This window comes from Microtus ochrogaster, linkage group LG8 (assembly GCF_000317375.1).
Source record: "Microtus ochrogaster isolate Prairie Vole_2 linkage group LG8, MicOch1.0, whole genome shotgun sequence".
Classification (NCBI taxonomy): domain Eukaryota; kingdom Metazoa; phylum Chordata; class Mammalia; order Rodentia; family Cricetidae; genus Microtus; species Microtus ochrogaster.
In genome coordinates this window covers 20,836,333-20,845,120 of record NC_022033.1, presented here as the reverse complement: position 1 = coordinate 20,845,120, position 8,788 = coordinate 20,836,333, and positions in this window count along the sequence as shown.

Here is an 8,788-nt window from a genome sequence, read left to right as displayed (position 1 = left end):
CCAATAAATGAACTGATAGGTTCTAGCAACAGGCAGGTGGTTGGGACAGTTGGTGCTGTTGGATCGGATCCTCAGAGCAATGGGCTCTTGGGAAGGTAGGAGAATGAGATTATTACAGTAAATATAAGAACCCTGGAGAACTGGACCTCCTGAATGGCGAGTCCCTGGGCTGGGTACAGATTCAAGACTCATAGAGCTGACTGCGGAAGCTGGGAGAATTGGAGTTTGACTCCAGAGGAAGTCGTAAGCCAGCCGTGCTAGGCCCTACATATGCCTGACCTCTGTTCCCTCCTGTGGATCCGGGAGCTGGGCTCACCTCCTGAGTAAAGAGTGTATAAGGTACAGGCGTGGCGCAGAGCGAGCTCTGCGGTTAGCAGCGGAAGAAGAGGCAGCAGAGGCACTGTGAGCCAGTCAGAACCGGTCAGGTGTCAGTGCTCAGACTTCCAAATGTAGAGCCCACACCAAACTGAGGGCCTCTCAGGGCCCCTTGGCCCTCCCTCGGCTCCTAACTCTGAGACTATTACAGTGATCACTTTGCTCTCTTTTTTCTTGCCACGCTGGAAATCCAACCCAGGGCTCCGTGGAAGCCAAGCAGGCGCTCTTCCACTGAGCTGCTGGCCCAGTTCAGTTATTACCGAGCTTCAGTCCTTTAGGGAGATCATAAGTATAAACAGCTGTGCCACCATTGCCACAGCCCTGTCTCAGAACGTCCCTTACTTCAAATCACACACCCCTTCCACCCATTTGCCTCTCCCTTCCAGCTGATTTTATCTTTATTCTTCCTTTCTGGGAATTCCTATGTATTGAATATGATATGATATATGATAGGTATTCCCCAGTATCACTAAGATGAACACATGGGGATCCATGCATCAATAGTTTGGTCTGGTTTTCTTCTGCTGTCTGGCTGTATGACAGCTTGCTTATCTACTCACCACGAGGGACATTTAAATTAATTAGTTGGAGCTTATATATTAAGAATCACTCTACAGGATGGGCTGTGGTGGTAAATGCTTATAATCCCAGCATTTAGGAGGCAGACGCAGGTGGATCTCAGTGAGTTTGAGGCCAGAGGTCTACAGAGTTTCAGGACAGGCAGGGTTACACAGAGAAATGCTGTCTTGAAAAACAAAAACAAGCAAACAAAAAACGAACAAAAAAAAATCACTCTACAGAGCTGGAGAGAGATGGCTTAGTAACCAAGAGCACTCATTGCTCTTTCAGAGGACTCTTGTTTGATCCCCAGCAATCCCTTAGGGACTCATAACCCTCTGTAACCCCAGTCCCAGAGCATCCAGCGCGCCCTCTTCTGGCCTCCACAGGCACTGCATGCAAAGGGTGCTCAGACATACATACAGGCAAAACACCCCCCCCCCACACACACACACAAAATTTAGAAAAAAAACAAAAACAAAACTAAGCCGGGCCATGGTGACACACATTTTAATCCCAGCACTTAGGATGCATAGGCAGGTGGATCAAGGCCAGCCTGGTCTACAAAGTGAGTTCCAGGACAACCAGAGATAAACAGTAAAACCCTGTCTTGAAAAACCAAAACAAACAAACAAACAAACAAAAAAAGAAAGAAAGAAAGAAAGAAAGAAAGAAAAGAAAAGAAAAAGAAAAGAAAAGAAAAAAATTAAATTGTATTTTAATAACAAAGTTCTATGAAACTTTGTAAGATTTACTGAGAATGAATGCATTCATCGCTCCTGGAGATCTCTAGGAGCAGAACTGCTGGGTTGTGTGATAAGAGAATATTTTGAATATTGAAAAACCTTCCAAGGATGAAGTGGCTCAGAGTGAGGGTGCTTGCTGTACGAGACCCTGTGTTCTGTCCCCAGAACCTACGGCAGAAGGAGAGAACCAGTCCCCAAAAGTCGTCCTCTGACCTCAGAGGTTCACTGTGACATATGCCTGCTGGCGTGCACACACACATATGTGTGCACAAATCATACACACAGAAAAGGGAGTGGAAGAAGAGGAAGAGGAGGAAGGTGCAAGGAGGAGAGGGACAGCCTGACTCTCCCTCCAGGGCCAGGAGCACTGTCTGGCCAGTTCTTAGGGGAGCATCTCTTTCCTTCTCTTACAAATTCCCATCATGCAGCAAAGTGGCAGCACTCCAGCATAGAGGCAGGAGGATTTCTGGGAGTTCGAGGCAAGCCTGGTCTACTGCACAAGTTCCAGGACACGCTCCAAGGTTTCTACACAGAGAAACCTTGTCTCGAAAAACCAAACCAAACAAATTCCCATCAAACAGCTAATTAGGCCCCTTTAGAGCCTACAGCGCTCTCTGAATGAGCTGTCCCAAGGGCCAGGATCTCATTTCCGCCGTTATGGGAATGTGTGGGTCTCTGTCCTCTGTTCTGCATTTGAGCCTTGAGAAGTACGGAGACCCAGCACTTCACCGGTGACTTCAGAGGCCCTGGGAAGCAGGACCTTCAATTCCAAAACACACAAATGTACTCAAGAGTTGGGGGAACGGGCAGGTCACTTTAAACTGGAAGCACTTCATCAGACATAACAGGGAACAAACCTAAATCAGGCACCCTGGCTTGGGTGGCCGGTGGATTTAGAGGAAATAATGCTCTGCCCTATGCGTGAATCTGGGTAAGGCCCTCAACCTGTCTGCATCCCAGTTACTACACTAGCACGGTGGGGATCATGGCATCTAACTCCCCAGTGAAAAAGCAGAGACAGGCCTAGGCAGATCCACTGAGCCCTGAGCTCAGAAACCAGGCAGCACGGTTAGGGAAGCTGGGAGCCATCTTGTTGACAAGCTTTATTTGCTCCCTAGGCCACTAAGAGGACGGAGAGAGAAAGCCAGGAAGAATCCTGAGAATGAAAATCCAGCCTCCACCTCCGATTCCCATCACTCTGCTCTGGTTGGCCTGGCTCGGGGCTGGCTCTTTCCGGAGGTGTGTTTTTAACCCTGCCTTAATTAGTGATTGCGGCTGTGTCCAGGGTCCTGGGGCTTGAGCTGGAAAAAAAAAAAGAAAAAAGAAAGCACCCCCAGAGAAAGGCAGGTTCTAAAGGGACCCCAAAGGCTGGGGCGGTGCTACCGGGCTGAGAGGGTGACAGGCAGCACATTTGTATCTCCGAGTCTCCGATTTCCAGTGTGGGAGAGTCAGCCATTCAAAGGGAGGCTGCCCAAAGCAGGGTATGGGAGACCGGCAGGAGAGCCGTCAACAAAGGGGGTCTATCCGCGGGCCTCAGACCCAGCTTTGTAAACGCTGCTTTCAAGTCCTCCCAGAAGGATGAGAGCATTTCCAGGCCTCTGTGCAAGAGGCCCAGACCCTAGACTTCCCGATTCCATTACCCTCCCTCCTGCCCTTCCTGGTCTGTTTATGGAGTCAGTAGCAGCAAGTGTCACTTCTTGTGGGAGCCAGGCGGTCGGCCTTCCCCGGTGGCCCTGGACAAAGTCTCTTGACTTCTCTGAGCCTTAGTTTCTTTTTCTGTAAACTAGGCCGGCTGGTCCTCTCTCCTGGGCTGTGTGGCTCTTCCTGATCAGCCTCACTTCTGACTAGGTGGAACTCTGTGCAGTTCTCTTCTAAGAAACGCCTGCATCCAAGGAGGCAAATTCTCAACGAAGAGAAGTCAAGCCTTGCCTAGTGTCGTTGGCCTCTGCCTCTTAGGAGCTGGAGGCAGAAGGGTCACAGAATCACGAACCACCTGGGGGCTACATACAGAGTTCAAGGTCAGCCTTGAAATAAAAATAAAAAGCTTAAATTTAGCTGGGCGGTGGTGGCTCACAGCACTCAGGAGGAAGCATAGGCAGGTGGATCTCTGTGAGTTTGAGGCCAGACTGGTTTACAGAGCAAATTCCAGGACAGGCTCCAAAGCTACACAGAGAAAACCTGTCTCTAAAAAAACAATAACAGAGAAGAAAAAAAGGTTTAAATTTAAAGGGGGAGAGTCTGAGGCTGGAGATGTAGTTCAGCGATATGACCCTAAGTTCAATGTGGCGTTAAGTTCAAAGGCTTGAGTCTCCATAATGGAGTAAGCTGGGGGAGACGTTGGGAAGGCAAGTGTAAGACCTCTAGGTTACTTGGAAGAGCTGCCCCCTTAAGTAGCAGTTCCAGCATTCCCCTTGCTTGCAGCATCTCCACCTGTGGCCATTGAACTGTGAACTACGGATGCTATAGCGTGTGTGAGTAGCGTTAATACAGGCATCCTGCCATAGGATGCTCTTCCCACTTTAGGCTGCCTCATCCTGTCGAAGGCCTTGGACCGATCCGTCCAAGAAACGTTTTCCCTGCCTGGTCTCCCTAGAATTGAATGCCTTTATACAGGGGCGGGGGTGGAGTGGGGTGGGGAATGCTTTCTTCCTTTAATCCCTTCCAGATGCTGAGGACAAAAGCTGATTCATCATTGATAGCAGGTGTCTCATCAGAGTATGGTCAGAATAGCAGGTGTGTCGGTTAGGAGGAAGGTTTGGTAAAAGACCAGACTCTCAGGCTCACCATAGGTCGCTAAAATTTTTATTCCAGGTTGCTAAGACGCCAGGCACACGGGACGGTCTTAAACCGGGCGGTTCCGCCTGGGAAGGCGGGTCATAGCCGCAGGCAGCCAGGAGATGGCGCTGTTCCCCAGTCTTTGGTGGTGTCAGGCTTTGTTTCCAGTGCCGGAGGCCCCTTGTTCCCTACGAAAGGCTTTGTTTCCTGTGAAAGCCAAGCAGGCTCTGGTCAGATCTGCCATGCCACCCTTCACTCTGTCACCCAAGCCCTCTAATCTTTCTCTTCATAATTCATACCTAGGTTCTTAGCTGTGTTTCCATTTACGGGAGCCTAGGTATCTCCCTGGCCCAGGCCCTGCCTCTCAGGACCCAAGTACATCAATCTCAGCCCTCAGCACTCCTCAGGATCTAGGAGCGGGCTTCTCTTGGGACTCACTGAAGTCCCAGGGTTAGCACGTCTTAGTGACAACGGGTCCTACAGACACAAAGAGGAAGTTATTATTTTCCCATCACAGGCAAAACCCAAAGCCCCGTCTGAGTCGCCAGTTTCCAGTTTCCCATGACATAAAAATCCTCAGGGCTACAATAAAGCCTCATTTCCCCTCTGTGGTTCCACTTCAGAGTTAAGGGACTCAGTAGCCCAGCACCAACCACCGGAAGCAGGGTGGCGGAGTTCCCCTTCAGAGCCTCAATCTCCCAGCTCACCTTTCACCCACTCCCAGTCATTTAGTCAGGGATCAGCCCCGCCACCACACTTCCACTCCTAGCCAGGAGTTAGTAACTCTGCTACTAATCTCCAAACACCCGAATTCATGGCCAGGACCCGGCTTGCGGCTCTAGTCCTATCCCCCCCTTCCTCCTCCTCCCTCCCCCCTCCTGGGGCCAACAGCCTTCTTTCACAGGACTCCAGCTGTCCTGAATTCCTGCGCTGGGTGGTGACATACACCTGCTAATCACAGGCGTCCACGACTTCACCACTCAGCTACCTCTGGATTAGGGACACCTAGAGCTTCTGCTACAGGATGGAAGAAGCTGAACACTGAGATGGGGGACGGAATGTCCAGTCTCACATGGGCAGTAAGTGGGGCTTGAGTCAGAGCGGGTGTCTGTCTCTCATGCTAGAACAGCGGTACCTTACACCCTGATCCAGCTAGAGCACCCCAAGGCTGATTTTTCTCCAGCCCCACAAATTGTGGATTTCATATGAAGTGGTGCCAGTGTGTGTGTGGGGGGGGTGTCTCTGTAGATCCTGCCAGGGGGATTGCCCCACGAGATAAGTGAGACTTCCGCATGATTCCTGACAGGGCCGCTGTGATGGAAGATGGCTCTGCATGTCACATACGCTTGGTCACAGTGGGAGTGGAGAGATGGCTGCTCAGCAGGGAAAGGTGCTTGTCACCACCAAACCTGATGACCCGAGTTTGATCTCCGACCCGCAAGTGAGAGAAAAGAACTGACCACAGGCCACAAGTTTCCTCTGACTTAAATAAATGTCATAAGAAGTTTTTTAAATTTTTTAAAAATGTATTTATTACGTATACAATATTCTGTCTGTGTGTATACCTGCAGGCCAGAAGAGGGCACCAAACCTCATTACAGATGGTTGTGAGCCACCATGTGGTTGCTGGGAATTGAACTCAGGACCTTTGAAAGAGCAGGCAATGCTCTTAACCTCTGAGCCATCTCTCCAGCCCCCATAAGAAGTTTTAAAAGAGTGACATTTCAGGGGCTTGTTAAGACAAAAACACCAATGTATATAAAATAAATATTTTTTTTTTTTAAAAAAAGGAGTGACTTTTCTGATTAACATCAGAACGCATTTGATGGAGCGATTTCACGGAATCTAGAGCCCATTGACCCAGGTCTGACCCAGTTATCGCTTCCCTCAGTTTGGGGACGGTCTCTCGTGTAGACAAGCAGTCCAGAATGCTAGTCAGTGTGAAGTCAGCGCGGGCTGATTTACATTCATCTTCCCCTCCTGCTTTCACCCACGCATTGATAATCTTCCCGTCAGACAATGCCCGCCAGTGCTAAGCACCATCCTTGGAGTTCAGGAACCCAGAAATAAGACACAAGCTGGTGTTTGTGGAGCACTCATCTGTGCTGTGGGGCACCCTGGGCTTGCCCTGGTGGAGATCCCACTCTAGACAGGAGGCAAGCAGAAAATTACATCCAGTGTGGTGTGCACGGTCTATGACAAAGGTGTGTTCTGCGCTAGTGGAGCAGAGTGGCTGAGGTTCACTTTGTCGGCCAGCACAGAGGCCGTGGGAAGGACATGGCATCGAGAGCAGAGCAGGACTCAAAGTGAGAAATTCGGGGCACTTCCTGTGGCTGAAGGGAGGGTCCTCAGAGCTTTCGTGAACGGGGTGTGCTTGTGTGTGTGTGTGTGTGTGTGTGTGTGTGTGTGTGTGTGCAGAGGTTCCTGTGTATTACAGATATGCACGTGTCTATAGAGGTTCCTGTATGTTACAGATGTGTACATGTGTATAGACATTCCAGTGTGTTGCAGGTGCATGTGTGTGTAGATGTTCCTGTGTGTTACAGATGCACATCCATGTGTGTGTAGAGATTCTTGTATGTTGCAGATGCATGTGTGTGCAGAGGCTCTTCTGTGTTGCAGATGCATGTGTGGGCAGATGTTCCTGTGTTACAGATGCATATCCATGTGTGTGCAGAGGTTCCTGTATTACAGATGTACATCCATGTGTGTGCAGAGGCTCTTCTGTGTTGCAGATGCATGTGTGTGCAGATGCATATCCATGTGTGTGCAGAGGTTCCTGTATTACAGATATACATCCATGTGTGTGCAGAAGTTCTTGTGTGTTGCAGATGTATGTGCACATGTGTGCACAGGCAAAAGCCAGAGGTGAGCCTCAGGCATTTTCCTCAATCACTACTACACTTTTACTTTTTTAAAATATAGGCCTAAAAAATTATAGAGGGGCCTGGTGGTGCACGCCGGTGGTGCACGCCTTAGTCCCAGCACTCGGGAGGTAGAAGTAGGTGGATCTTTGGCAGCCTGGTCCAATAGTGAGTTCCTGGACAGTAAGGGCTGAGCCAGCTCTCCAGGCTACTTGATTTTCCAAGATACTCGAGCTCACTAATCCCACTGAACTGGCTGGTCGCCAAGCCCCAGGGGTCCTTCTATCTCTGTCTCTGCAGCGCAGGAATTTCGGGCATGCTGCTCTGCCAGACTTTTACATAGGTTCTGGGCGTCTGAGCTCTGGTCCTCAAACTTACACAGCCAATTACCAGCTAAGCCCCATGCCCTTGAGTCCTCTGGGTGCTTCTGGTATTGACTGATTCCTAATGCAACTGTTTGGGGTAGGACCTAGGATTCTAGGGCATTAATTAAGACTCTAACTTATTTTGATATGAACCTGGGTCCGTGGCTTCACCAGTAGGAACTGCAGATGATTTAGGCCAAGCTTTGCAGGGTATCAAATGCCACACTAAGGAATTTAGTCCTTTTGTGCTCTCCACGGAGAGGGGCTATTGGAAGCTTTTAAGGCCTGGAAGGATGGTTTGGGAAGGAGAACATTGCCCGCAGCCTGAATGAAGAGAATCCAGTTAGGAAGCCGAGGTGAGTGAACCCAGGGCCTGAGCCAGTGCGATGGTTGGAGGCTCTGGAAGATACAATGGCTTAGGGCAGCCAGGTGAGGGAAGCAAAAGAAAGGATGCTGGAATGAGTCTCTGTGGTAACTGGAGGGAGGGTCAGAATGCTTGCATGCTTGTGGGATGGGATCAGGGTAAGAGGTGAATAGCAAGCTCCAGTTTGCCCACGTCATGCTTGGAATATCTTAAGGCCTCCAAGAAGACCTGGGTAGCAGGAGGTCAAATCTGGCCCAGAGCTCAGACCTCCCTTCCTTCTTTGAAGGGCACCGGAGTTGGGGGAGACCTTGGAGAATTTACTTCTGCCTTCAAGGTGGGTGAGGCTGAAGGGGAAAAGGAATCCAGGCCGGCGAGATGGCTCAGCAGGTAAAGGCCCTTGCCATGCAAGCCTGGCTGCCTGAGTCTGATCCCCGTAACCCACCCTGCAGAGTTGTCCCCTGACACCCGCCCAAACGCTAATAATAAAGTCAAAAGAAGATCCTAGGAGGAAAGCAAACTGTTTTCTATCAGCCTTGTCTGGTCTTTGTAGATGAGGTAACGGGGACCCAGATGAGCAAGCAAAGCACGACCAAGCCCTCAGCCCATGGAGATGGAAGTGGGATCCTAAACCCAAGCCTGTTTGCCTCTAGCTCTCAGAGTCTCTCCTCTGCCCAGTCTCCCAGAGGCAAATCCCATCCCCCAGTTCACAACCTAACAGTTCCAAATCCTGGTGTGCGGGGG